The 15,195-nt window shown below is 33.2% G+C and overlaps 1 protein-coding gene across 2 annotated transcripts in view; it reads right to left on the bottom strand.

Moving 5' to 3' along the window:
* Window positions 1–15,195, bottom strand: part of Ten-a (Teneurin-a transmembrane protein) — a 289,448-nt gene that overhangs the window by 189,504 nt on the left and 84,749 nt on the right. The gene's annotated exons all lie outside the window — the stretch shown is intronic.

Raw genomic sequence — 15,195 nt, forward strand, 5'->3', positions numbered from 1 at the left:
CCTTATATTCTAATCGCGAGAGGCACCATCGCCGAGAATTACCCGGGTGAGACCTTCACCAGCCTTTCAATGACCCGAAAGGACAAATTAAATCTCATTGTCCCTAGAAATACACTTAGTCCTCTTACGAATGACGCCATTAGTCCAGCTGGAGCTTCTTCAGAATCCCGCAATCGACAGTGAACCTGACTGAGACTTTAAATGAGCTACCAGCTAATGCACTAACCGCAACGAGAAAAGTTAAGTTACTGAAATAATTAAAGCGAGGGCATTGCACCAGGACAGGTTGAGCCATACATCCGAAAGACCACCGTATTGCCAAGAATGTTACTGAAATAAGGGAAGTTCCCGAGGTACGAACGGTGAATACCAGAAGTAAGAATAGAATCTGCAGTCTGTTGGAGCAGACTAACCCGGACTAGGCAGTGAAGCTATTTTGTAGGACTAGACAAGACTAGACTAAACTCGCGAACCAGGTAATTTCTATAATTGCAGGTTAATGCAGTTAGTCGAGCGCACATGGCATCGCTAAGACTTTACTCGCACTGAGAACAAGAACGTGCGATACCTACAGACCACAAACTACTACCTTGTATCTTTCTTACAGGCTTAATGAGATACTTACAGTGCTACGCTGCAGTGTCGTTTATTCAATTAGGGTAATATACTTGATAAACTCTGATAGTTTTTGATTGAGTAAAGTCTTTTTGAGGCTTACAAATTCAATAAACTTTAAAAATTCTTTTTATACATTTTATTTTATCATATCTGGCCTGACATATTCATATATAAATTTTTTATAAAATTTAGTTTTGGAAAAATCCAACAGGTGGCATTTTGTCGCTGAATTTTCTCGCTAGTAGAAAGTTAATTTTAAAATTAACGCTTCTTTTTAATCTATTTTTGGTTTAATCAAATTTTTTTCTCAATAAATCGTAATTAATATTCAAATTTTTTATAAAATCATGGCTTAAGCCTCAATAAATTTTTTTTTTAGTATTTTAAGATGCCATGATTGGATTGTCATTAAATTTAGATGATTTCTGGTCCAAAAATACAACAATATAATCAATTAGCTGTAACGTAATAGTAATAGGCCAGGAGCTATAACCCTCAAAATCCTCTAAGATAACTCTGGTATTGTCTATTAATACTAATCCAGGAGCGACAATTAAAGCTTGGAGTAATGTTGCATGGCATTGCGAGGATATTAGCGGGCAACGCTTTGATCCAATACCGGAACAATCAAGCCTAGTTTAGATGACGATAATAATCAAGCTCTGTTTGGTGTTTGCGGGCGCTGGGTGGGAAGGATTCCCTGAGCCAGAGATAGATAGATAGACATTCTCATGAAAGCGGTGATAGTGTATACTCCACATCCATTGTGATCGTGTGTGAGCTCCTTCTAAGCGCCGAGGGAGCCAAGGATCGTCAAGGAATTAAGGGGCATCACAACTCATCCTAATTACATCAACCCTCGTTTCCGAATTCACTGCTCGGTTCTTAATTACTACCGTCACCGGACGGCTCATCTTCGCCAATAAAATCCAAGAGTACGCCGCTATATTTCCGTCCTTGGCATCCTCGCATTTCGTTTGATTTATCGAGACAGAAAGAACGCTCCCGAGAATTTATTCGGCCGTTCCCTTTTTCGGACAAATATATCTCTTGTGACGGAAAATAGAAATTAAGAAAAATTTAAAAACTTGTAAATGGATTTCTCTTGGACTTACTAACTACTTTGACTTAATATTCGTGTTGTAAGACCAAGAAGACTTTGCTTACTTCTCGGAAAACTTGGAAAAAAAAAAAAAAAAAAAATCCTTCAGTTAAAAAGATAGAGGAGGGGGCAAGATTGTCCTTAGCTACCCAAGAGCCCAACTGGGGCAAACTGTAAAGAATTTAGAGGTAATGGCGCAAATACCATTTAGGACTCGTAAGCTTCTCCCCCGTATTCTAAGTCTATCTCGCTAGCAGGACTGACTATCACCGGCTAGACTCCTCAATTCTAAGAGCCTAATCCATGAAAGTTTCGGGTTGTTTTCTCTGATGTGGTATGGATAGTTTCACCTCCTTGGCTCGATTACTCCCGGTCCTACTTCTGGTTCGAGCCTTTAAGGATGTCATCGATTTAAATTACCCATTAACATAATGGATCAATTTTTATTTAATAAAAATTTACGGCTAGTCTTATTAATATCTGTTTGGGGAAATTTTTTGGCACTCGCTTTCTCGAGAGTTTATTTTTAAATTTATTTATTGTAATGGAAGTTTTAACACAAACTTAAAAAAATTACTTTTAATTTAATAATTTTAAAATCAGTCAAAAAAAATTTAATAATTAATAAGAAATAATATTGTTAATTTTTATATTAAATTTATTCATCAGAAAAATTTTTAATGACTCTGATTGCTTATTTTTGGAATGAATATTAAAATTACCGACTAAAATTTATTCGAAAAAAAAAAAAAAAAAAAAAAAAAATTTTAAAATGATTTTTAGTATTTATATTGAAAATTTAATATTGCAAATAATATTGGTGTTGAATTCGCACCGAATAATGAAGAGTAAATAGAATAACTGATGAGTGTATGGATTGAGTTTATTGACGTTTACACGGTATCATCAGGCTGACACTGCGCCAAACATTTAGCGTGTCTGTTGTAATGTGTTTGTACCTATAAATGAAACTCTCGGTAATGTTGATCAGGTATAAATAAATGCGTGAGTGATAATATGAGTAGATATCGGTGCGGTTATGCCGAGCAGCAAAACAAATTATTGGTGTTTATTTAGATTTAGAGATTATCAAATTATCTGGGTGATATTGTCGTAAAATTTTGGGATTGGTGGCTCTGTAACGACAATAATTATTATGATGGCTCGACTAAATATCTGGGAGTACGTTATCAAGAGTAGAGAGAGGTCTGGCTCTCACATTTATACTTGTATTCACATCAAGCCCGACTGTTATGGCTTTCAAAGGACCTTAAATTGTTGGGATTATGTAACGACCGTAGACTATAACAATTTACCGAGGAATCGCAATTTGCTGGACGATCACTCTGCTGAAAGTCGGGGTCATTCATCATCAATTAAATTATCATAATAAAATGATAAAATAATAAAATAAACGCGTTATTAAATATAGAATGAAAAATGATTATTTTATTACACATTTAATATAGATGTCTAAGCCCTTGTATTATTTTTCCTTTTTTTGCTTTTCCACGATCCAGTTATTAAAAAATCACCTGTCAGACTCACTTGTGCGATTCATTTAGCTCCACGGTAATTTCTATCCGGTTCTACATCCTATCTGCCGGCGCAATCACGGCCTGCGCACTGCTGACTGATTAAAGAAATTCACGTCTAAGCCCTACCAAACGGTTCCTTCAAAACGGACCATTAATTGTCCGTCTCAGTCTGATTGATTAACACACTAATTTTATTACCGAAAATAATCGCGACAACTTTGTCTGTTTCAGGAGAGATAATGACTAATGATCGACAAATCGGCAAGTTTTTTAATTTTAAATACTTCCCTAAAATTTCTATTAAAAAAATAAATTTAAAATAAGTTTTCTTGTTCAAAATAACAATTAATAAATTAATGTGTCAATTTTCCATTAATAAATTAAATTTATAAAGCTACTACGTAAATTTTATGTTAAAAATTGAATTTAATAATTTAATATGTTAATTTTTTAGAAAAATTATTATAAATTTTTTTTTAATGTTCAGTAAAAATATTAATTATTAAAAAAATGATTAATAACTTTGTTCTTTGTTAATTTTGATTGAAAAAAAGCGACTAATGGTATCGATCATTGATTATTGAGTATCGAGAATTGAGCAATGATAGAAACAAGAAGACTCACTCATCCACTCAGGAAAGAACACTCAACTATCAGGAAAAGAGTCAAGTAACTGGCAGACGCATGTCGACTGTCGAATAATGAAAAGCATTTTGGTTAGGGAGAGATCACAGATCGAAGCTCGAGCTTTCAGGAGACTTCTGGGAGTCAGAGGGATCCTTCGAAAGATACGTTAAGAGTTTCCGAGGCGAGATCCCGACAAATAGACACTCGGATAATTGTTATCCAATAAACTGCTTCTTATTCTCTCCCTAAGAACTAAAAAGGGGAATTCTTTCGGCTGATGGATCCGTGACGTCACTTTAATTCGCGATAATTGGATCTATTTCTATGTTTTATTTGGTAAAAATAGAAATAATAGCAGCAGGAGTTATCCTGGATAAAATTCCAGGAGTTTTATTTTTAATGGAAGCTCTGTTTGCATTAAAGTAATTGAATGATCGAGAGCCAATGAATTGGTATGCAGGGCGTGTAACTGAATCACCAGATGGAATTCATAACAAACTTTTGATTGTAAGCTATCAATGCGTGCAGACGCCGCCAGTGAGAATGACTGCGACTATGACTATGACAGCAGATCACAAACAACGCTTTCGAATTTAATTTTCGAGTTTGGTTTTTGTTTTCCGGGCTCATTCGCTTTCATGACAAGCATTGACGTCATTTTACTGGTAACTTTTAATTGCAATTTACCCCCTTTTTACTTTTTTACCTATACGGTTTAAAGTTTGTTTTGTTCCCGGGCCACCTGTCAAAATTCACTTGTTTGGAAATGCTTCCAATTTAATTCCCTACTCTTGAGTTTAATAAGCTTATTTTCATCCTTTTTTTTTTTTTTTTTTTTTTTTTTTTTTTTTTAATTTTGGACATTCAATTACTGATTTTATTTTCAGATTACTTGAAATTTGCCAACAGAGTTTTAGATTTTTGGAAAAAGTTTGTACTATTAAAAGTAGTTGTAATTTTTTATTTAAAAAAATTCTGTAGAAAATTAAATTTTGAACAATTTTTTCTTTTAAAATTTTTTTAACTTCAATATTTTAGAAAATATTGTTATTTTTTTGTAAAAAGTACAATTTTATATTTTTGGAATAAAAGTTGTAGAAAATTTTATTTTCTAAAATTTTTGTAATAAAATTTTTTTCTAAAATCATTATTTCAGACAATATCATTAAAAATAATGATTATTTCGAATTTAATTATCCAAAATGAAATAAAAATTTTTTACAGGCATTAAAACAGTATTTTGACGTAAAAATATATTATCTTAAAAAGCAATTACAGTAGTGAATACTAAAAAGTAATTTCCCAAGTATTTAATAATTGTTTTTAATAAAAAAGTTGTATAGTATAAAAAAGGCATTGTCTGATGATAAAAAGTTAAAGAAGTAAGAGAGTAGAATGAGGTGATATGATATATACCCGAAGAATATGGGCTCGTAATTGTTGTGCTGGGTTTCGTAAAGTTTAAAATACTTGAAGGGATCTGAAAAAGCGAGTAAACGAGGAAGGAAACGTTCTAGAGGTCCTATAGTGTCAGATTACCACCGGTATTGTGAAGTCCAGACGCAGTGGTATAAAGGATGCCAAGAGATAAAAAATAAAAAATAAAAAATAAAACGTACGGAAGAAGAGATGGTTTGCTATAAAGAAAAAAAGTTATCAGAAATACCGAAAAGAGAGTCCAATACCATCTATTCTGTTTGGGGAGCCGAGGAAGAGTAGAATGAGGGGGTGAGAAGAGGATGGAAGTGAACCTGCTTGTAAGAGTTCGCGCCGCTCCGTCTAAGAGTTCACTTTCGAGACCAGACGTAGATATCGAAAGTAACGGGCCTGGAATGGAGCAGGGTGGGTCGGGCGCAGACTCAAGACATTGGGGATCCATCCCTCGATTTTATTTTATTTAGCTTTTTACTCTGCTCGAACATCTACGATTTATTTCATGAATCACAAGAGCTTGCAGCCAGTCGTGCGAAAAAAAATTTATATCTCCTGACAAATTGATCGCTCGAGATACACCGCCGAGATCATGTAAGAATATTCGATACCGCTCGCTGTTTATTTCTCACCGAGCGCTTTTAATTTATTATCGCCAGGTATGCTTTTATTTTATTTTATTTTATTTTATTTTATTTTATTTTACTTTTATTTTTATTTTATTCTACTTTTATTTTATTTTACAGCCTCAGCGGAAAATTTAAATAGATTTATTAGAGAGGGAAAATATAATTCGCGTGTCGAGGTAATTACATGCATTGAGTGAAAATAGTGACGGGAGTCAGACACGCGACGACATTGCGTCGGTCATACTTGATTATTACGCAGCTCGATAATATTTTACATGACAATACAATCAGCGCAATTCAACGCTCGCCACCAGATGAATAAATATAGATATATATATATTTTTCACCCCTTTCTTCTTCCGTTCTTACTGATTATCATTTTGCAGTTATCGTTAGTCAATTTTTGAGTATTTAATTGTCTAAATTATTGCAATATATTCAACATTTCCTTTAAATATATAATCAATAAAAAAAAAAAAAAATTCTTAATTTTTTTAATTTAGGTAGAAAAATTCTTGAAATAAGTTTTTCTTGACTTTATGAAATTTTACTTAATTCAAGAATTTTTCTCTCAAATTAGGTTAATTTTTTTTCAGTTTAAAGATTTAAAAGTTTGAAAATTCAATCAAAAATTTTAAATTAAAAATAATATCTTGAATAAAAAAATTTATTTTTGATAAATGAGATTTATTTTATTATTATTTAAAAATAATTCTGCTAAATTTTTTTATCATTGCATGTAAAAAGCAATAAATTATAAAAAGCTTGCAAACAAAAATGAGTTTGTAATAAGTCAGTAAGGACAAACTAGAGAAAAGTTTATCATACGAGGAAACTTTAAAAAAATAATAAATGTTCATAAAAGGAAGAAAGTTAAGAAATGTTCAAGTTAATCAACCGAGAGAGATATCGAGCCGAGACTCGGAGCTTTCGAGATATCTTAACGTAATAGAACGTAACTCCGACCGAATGAGGTGACACCAGAATTATGGCTATTGCTTTTGCGTTGATACTGCTACCGGTACCGCTCGATTTATTGTTATTGTCATTGCAATTTTATATTTATCTGCCCTTTAAATTGGACTTTTTCTTTCTCCGGACGTACATTTTGTAGAATCGACGCAGTGAGCGAAAAAATCAATACTGAGGGAAGCTTTCTGAGTCTTGCAGAGTTGGACATTGCCTTTTGGTAGTTTGTTATCACTTTAAGATAAATTATCAACGTTAGATAAGAATAGTTAGCCACCAACGACAGCAGGTAAGGTAGTGAGTAGTCTTTTATGACTGCAAAGGCCCGAAAAGCTCCTGCATTATCAACAGTAGCAAAATAAATGGCTGGAAATTTTCCTGCAATATCAACCTCCGAGAAATTGGCAATTTTGTTTGTAAGTTTTTTATTTTTCATCCAAATAAAAATAAAATTGAAAATGCTAATTATGTAATTATAATATCAGTGAATTGATAAATTGAATATCAGTTTAATTTCGTAATAAATAACGGTCCTTTGTGTTGATAGGCTGGAGGAATGGGACGGAAGTATGACGTGACACGTCACCTGAAAAAAGCACTGTTTGCTCAGGTTGTCATGCTCGGAATAGAAATTGCTTCTGGTGGTGACAGCTTAAACCCCTTTTGCCGCACTTCGCTTTATCCTTGCATTTAGCTGGCGCTTATATTCCGGCATAATAGCTGACGTGTCATTAACAAAACGATAATCGTGTTTGTGCGTTTAACTGCCAAAGAACCAGTCAAGAGTGAGGATAATATACTCGCAACGTTTATGCACGGTTAATTATATCCGAGACGGAGTTTCGAGTTATTAAATCCTTGAGGGAAATTTTTTAATTGTCCCGGTGACGTTTTGGATAAATTTTGGATGGAAATTACGGGAAATACTCGAATGATTAATTTTTAACCCTATGCTGACTAAAAACAAATCAATAATTTTTTAAATAATAATAATTAAATAGTAAATTGGTTTAGTTGTAATTTAATGTCTCTAAAGCCTTCTAAAACACTAAAAAAAAAAAAAATTTAGAACTAAATATTTTCAAGTTTATTTTCTAGTTGTGAGAAGATTTGGCGACTATGCGCCACCTGTCGGATTTTTTTCAGAACTAACTTTAATAAAAAATTATGTATGGCTAGATATGCTTATATTAAGTCGTATTAGGATATATATGGTCTAATATGGTCATACCAATAAATATTTTTACTGTTACTAATTTAATTATTTTATTTAAGTACTTGTAATTTAAAACAAAGTTAGCACAAAATAAACCTCGTCTTCGATAATTAGTTAATTAAAAACCATTAAATAAGTTTATACATAAGCTGTAGTGTGTGCTGAGATGGACTGGATTGAGCGCAGGATCTCTATTGGATTATAGAACAACCGAGTAGCACTCAAGGCTTTGGCCTTTGCCGTGTTCCAGCCAAAGTAGTTTAGCCTGACAGTAGAGCTTTGTGCGATCGCCCCTTACCTGTCTGACCGGTAGGTTATGTATCCACTTGATTCACCTATCCTCAATCCTCAATCCCCAATCCAGAATTCTCTATACTCTATTTACTATTAACTTTCTGGAATTCTTCGCTCTGTAGACTAGAGATTCTCTCTAGTCTAGACCCTTCCTGGTTTTGTTCCAGCTCCTTTCATCCAGCTCCTGTTTCCACTTTTTCCTTTCACCAGCTTTTTCTTACATTCTTGAGACTTTTTTCGCTGGCAGTAGGAATAGTCTCTCAAGGCATCCTTGCACTTGAACATACCGCCGACGAGAGTTCAACCACTCAATGAAAACTCACTGCTTTCAAAAGACTCTTTGTTAACGAACAAACTCCTGGTATGCCGTAATTTCATTGACTTATTTACTCTCTTATTTACTCTTTGTTATTTTTTTCCAATTACTAAATCGGGCAAATATTTTAACTTGACTTAACATATAATTTAGATTTTTATAAATAGCTAATTAAATATTTAAAAATTTTTCAATCATATATTAATAATAATAATTTAAAAAATTTTTTTTTACGCATTATTGGTCACTCTAAAAAATCCACAATTTTAAAACCAAAATTAACAGACCTTAAATTAAAATAAAAACCCGCAAACAATTCCAGAAAAACACAACCGAAGCACGTATTAAGGGAACTCCCCCTCGAAGTTAAGTTAAAAAATCAGTGAATTTGATTAAGGAAAAGGCTAAATGTTTAACTTGAAATCTGCGGTGGAAATTAACGGATCGTAAGCCGTAAGCCGGGGAAAACCGAGCTGCTGGAGAGTAGAGTAAGGAGCACTAGGGTTTCAGCAAATGAAGCATATAGAGCCAGAGCTAGAGCCAGTGGGGTTGCTCTTCTCGTGGCATGACCCTCGAAAAGCCCTCGCGACCGCAAGTGTCTTGCTGTTAATGACGAGGCTGTACATTCACACACTTAAACTCCCACTGCATACTACATACACCAGATACGAATGTGAGGGTGTGTATGTGAGTCGAGAACGGTATGCCACAAACCAGTTGAACAAGAAGCCAGCAGTGGTGACAGTGGCTGTGAGATAATTAAGCAAGAGTTTCCAATTACTGGTAACACCTAAACGGGCCTCATGGGTACCTGAGCACCAGAAACGCTTTTGCGTTACACACACTATGCCATTCCCGTATCTGCTAACACTCTAATCACCAACTGATGGGGGGGGGGGGTATAAAAACGCTTATGCTGGATAACCAGTGACACTGCTGAGATTTAGGTGTATCTCCGGGCGATAATGGACTTGTCTGGGTAATGAGCTGGATTCCGGCCAACTTCTTTGACTACCGGGGAATTATTTAACTTTCACAGCTAGCGTTTGTTTTAATTTTAAACTAATTCTTCAGAAATTTATAATATGACCCTATAAAATAATATATTAATTTTTTTTTTAAGTTAGTTATGAAAAAATCCAACAGGTGACGCATGGTCGAAAAATCTTCTCACTACCAAAAAGTTAAAATTAAGGAAATCAATTATAAATTAAAAATTATGTTTATAACTTTTATAAAATGCTTCTCTGACATTAATTTCATATTTATTGAACAACTAAATAAATTTACAAAGAAAAAAAAAGCCCGATTTGAAAGTAAATTGAATTTCAATGACATTTCGACATGTCATGTTAAATTTTCATGGGCGTATTCACGTTGAAACTCCTTGTCACTTGATGTCGTATCTTTTAACGAAAAATTTCTGGCAAAAAATGTGAAACGATTGCTCCAACAGTATCTTTTCTCGTCTCAACACTTATATCACAGCCTTAACAGTCACTTGACCCTGTTTTTTTTTTTTTTTTGGAGAGCAAGCTCAAGTAATGCAGTCCGACAAAAATTAAAACTTCTCAAGTCGATATTTAACACATTAACTTTTAAAACTGGCGAACTAAACAGAGTGACGTTAAGTGCCATTAGCGGGTATTAATATTTCATTATTCTGAATAGTTAATACCTATTTTTATATCCCGAAACTGAATAATTAACGGTTTATTGTATTTTCAACAATCCAGCTGAAGAATTCCCGAGAACTGGCTGTCAGTTGAGTTTTATTTCAACGTGAGATTCTCTTGGAGACTAGAACACCAGAGGTAGAAATAGTAGAAACAGCATTCGAGGATCTTCACTCACTGAATTAATGTCTTATTCAATATTGACATTGTTCTTTATATAACTGCCGAAGGAGCGATTGTACAGCTCGAAATAATGAAACTGTCAAGTTAAGACGGCGTCCACTCACTCACTCAAATTCAACTCAATTCCTCAATTTATATATATAAATGCTTTTGCTAAATTTAATTTCTGTTTAATTACTTCTTAATTAATACCAACTGACTGCTCATTCACCCGTGAGTCGATAAGGCCGCGAGTCACTGTCTGAAATTTTATTATATTTTTAAGTATCTCCTTCAATTAATCTCCTCATTAGCGAGAACCGTTTATTTCGAATCACAAGGCCATTAATAATTATTATTGGAGAATTGATAGACTTTTGACAAACTGCCCGAGTACTTAGCTGATTATTTCATTAATAATTCCTCAAAGGGAGGAAAAATTATTGATTTTTCCTCCACTACCAGGAGTGGATTTTATTCAATGCGTACTGAACAAATTATTTAGAGGCAATTAGTCCTGAGAGGTTTCTAATCCTGGAGAGACCCCATCGAGCCCAGGATGGAAGGAAAGAATTGAGGAAATAACCTGTCGATACGATAAAAAAGAACCTGGGGACTTAAAATCGGGTTAAAGTTACAGTCGGTGCTTTGGTGAGTCGCTCAATGTCAATATTTTTTTTTTTTTTTTTTGGCCAACTCCTGAGTTGATTATATTTTTAATTAATTTTTACCAGCAAAACTATTTAACTTATTTATTCTTCGTTTGGATTTTAAGAATCTGCATACTTTGACGAATATTTGATAATTTTTTCAAAAAAAAATTAAAATTCTAACGCGGTCTTTTCAGCGCCCCCAGTTAAAAAAGCGCGCTAAATGAACGACAAAGCTAAATCAAGCCCCTGGAATTCTTGTGCAGGTAAGGGGACCAGAAATATCGATGCAAACATTCGATAATTCCGGCCATCCGTCAGCTCCCCCTGGGTATCGATACCTTTTATATACCTATATATTATTTAGGGAAATTTGGCGAAACGCCAGAATTGGAGTGTAGATCAACGGCCTTGGGCTCTGGTGCTCGGCGATCTATAGCAGAGCACACCAATGTATCGTAAACGGTCCTGGGCGAGTGGGAGGCTCGGGACCGCGTGTCGGGTGGCGTACCCGATATCGCTAATTGCAAAAACCAGCTTGCAAATACCGCGCACTGAATGGAAACTCCCGACTTTTCATTTGCTCTCAGAGTCCCTGGCGTTTAATTTTTACTTTTTTTTTCTTCTCCTCCTCCTCCTCGATTCTATTTTATTACTTTCATTTTTATTTTATTTATTTTAGTTCCGACTTTTTCTCTGCTATTCACTTTGTTGTCACTCTGCTCTATTGATGCTGCGTTTTGTTTGAGCCATATTAACAATCCAAAGCGAATGATCAACAAACGCTGTTTTTTTTTTTTTTTTTTTTTTTTTTTATTTTATACTGTGTTAATCAAGACCCGTGTTAATTAATCCGACAATTGTTAATTTGTTTAATTGAAGACACATTGATTTTATTTTTTTATTTTATAGATTCGTCAAAAAATAAATAAAATTTTTTTTTACCCCAATAATTTTTTTTTTTTTTTTTTTTTATAATAAAGCAGAGAATAGTAGGAGTAGTAAATTTACCAAGTACAGAAGCCAAAAGATATGCACAGTACAATTTTAATCTTGTGCCCAGGTCAGAGTGGCTTGGGCGCCAAATAGTGACTGGTTTTTTAGCCGGTCTAACCATACCCCATCCACCCAGTTGTGGCTTTCAGTGTAATACATCGATGCCGCCTGGTGTACTCGACTAGATTGCCTTCGTAAAATACGCCATTCTACATTTTTTTAATTCACATTTTTAAATTTAACGTTGGCTTTTATTTTATTGCTGTAATCAACTGATATCTTTTCGAAATAAATAATCGCAACATTAATTGAATTTATGAAAAAAAAAAAAAAAAAAAAAAAAACTTTAAATTTACGGCTTTATGTGTTCGGGTACTTGACACCGACACTTTACGGCATTTGTAAGCGACAAATAAGTAGCAAGAGTAATTCGGTGCTTGAGTACTCGGGCTTTGTTTCGTGTGTCAAAGGAGATTCTCGGGAATATTAGTTTTTTGTTAAAATACTCCGTACTTATGAGCGCGAGAATTTTCCGCGAACAAAATAAGTGCATAGGATAGAAGTAAGAATAAGAATAAAAATGAAAATAAAAGTGAGAATAACAAGTTTAAGGGGTGAGCTACCTCCGAAACAAAGAAAAGTCCCGAGAAAATGTATATCACTGGAAACATGAGAAATAAAAAATTTACAAAGATTAGATTGTACAAAGAATCTGAATTTTCAACGAGTACTTGCGTTTATAAAAGAAAACATTTTTTTTTATTTAACTTATCAAGAAATTATATTAAATTCGAGATTTTTACCGTGGAAAATTTTTTTTATATGGCATGACATAGCAATTTGCCATATTAATTATAAAAAAATAAAAAAATAAAATATAAAATAAAAAAATAACTGAAATAAAAAAAGGGATCGAGGTAATAAAAAAAAATATATGACAAAATATTAAATCGTAAAATATAAAATATCGAAGCGTACAATACTCTACTCTACTCTGTAGTAATATAATGACCAAATATTGACTGAACTTAACGTTAGATATGAGTAATAGTCGATCGATTAGTTACAAGATAAACGTTTGAGTTTTTCATCAAAGATTGAACGGCGCAGATCAAATTTACTGGTTGAACGAACTCTATGCAGCTCGATATTTTTATTTCATATATATTTTTGTTCTTATTTTATTTCACTTTGTGTTATTTTATTCCAGTGAATGTTGTTTGTGTGTATTTATTTAGAGTTTATTCAATATTTTATTTAACTCTCTATAAAGTAAAAAGGGAAATGTAAATTATCTTCGGAATAACGTTGAAGCAGCAGAGAGCAGTGATTAAACAACAACTAGCTGGTGGGCAATCTGTAAACTTTGTATAAAGAAACTAAATAAATATACCAAAAGTTTTTCACTAGCTCTCCGAATTCCCGAGCACTGCATACCACTCTGAACAACCTTTTCTCTATCTCTACTGCTTCGTCCTGTTCTGTAGCGGAGAATCGCGGCTCTAAAACTCCCTCTGTATACATTTATATCTCCATATATATATATATATATATATATATATATATATATATATATATATATATATATATATATACATATACACCCAATGGACAACAGGGCCGAAGAAAGAGAAAGAGCCTGTGTATGCTCTATACTAGTGGAAATATCGTGTCCGAAAACATGTTCGAGGGCAGTCCGGTAGACTGCTGGAGGAACACCATCACCATCAGCATCCCCAGCAACCAGAAAGTCCGGGAAGGGCTGTTCAAACACAAAAGCTCACAGCTAAAGATAAACACTAGCGAGTTGTAAGCTGGTGCATACCTCCAGGCGTTGGCTACACCACCAACGACCAACCCACTTGAGAAAGGACTCCCTTCATCTTCTATTTTCTATCTCTGATCTCCATTTTCTGGGCTCCATGCCTTGTGGGTTTATGGGAAACCCGATCGGTGAACCCATCCCCGCTCATTTTAGTCCTCGTTTTGGTTTCCGACGAGATTCCTCAGATTTAAACATCGACGATAAATTATATTCATTTTATTTTGTAATGATTTATTATTTTTAAAATATAAATTTTTCTCATGTGATATTCATTAAATTTTTTTGATTTTTTAAGACAAAAAAAATTTTTAATTGACCATATTAGCTTTATACAATCATATCTAGTCTAATATAGTCTAAAAAGTCGATAAATAATTTTTTATTAAACTTAGTTCCAAAAAATTCCGACAGGTGGCGAATTATAGCTAACTATTCTCACTAGTAGAGAGTTAATTTTAAATTATTTAGTATTTTTAAATAAAAATAATTTTTTTATTAAATTTTATGGAATTTTTTACTAGATTTTTTCCAGTATGTTTTTCTTTGTGGATTTTAAATTAAATAAAATTAATAACTACGCTTAAAATTTCAAATAATGTAATGAGAAAAATTTTTTTAATTTAACATAAAGCGAAAGATTATTAAAAAATAATTAAAATGGTTGATAATAAAAATAATATAAAGTGAAAAAGATGTAGGTAGCCAGCTTATAATAATCTACGAGGTTACAGAGTCTTTATATTAACAGTAAGAAGGAAAGACTGTTTGCTCAGCATTAACTGGATTAGTTTCGCGAAAGGAATAAGGAATTAAATTGGTATTCGGTGGAGCACAAGCCAACCTAAACGGAGAGCTCCAGAAGTGGTGGATTGTGTGTGATGGTATATATATATATATATATATATATATATATATATATATATATATATATATATATATATATATATATATATATACTCTACACTCCGGGAGAACTTTGGTTCTAAAATAAAAAACTAAAACTCCGAAAACACCAAAACTTGAACTAATTCAGTAAAATTTCAAATTGCCTGACCTACTTTATACTTCAGCTAATTGCTCTTTCTACGTGTATTATTATCTAATTACACCGGCTGATAACGCTTAAGCTAATATATATATATAAGG

Source organism: Cotesia typhae, unplaced genomic scaffold (assembly GCF_013202065.1).
Source record: "Cotesia typhae breed Kobodo isofemale line unplaced genomic scaffold, CoteBio_Ctyphae contig_83, whole genome shotgun sequence".
Taxonomy (NCBI): Eukaryota; Metazoa; Arthropoda; class Insecta; order Hymenoptera; family Braconidae; genus Cotesia; species Cotesia typhae.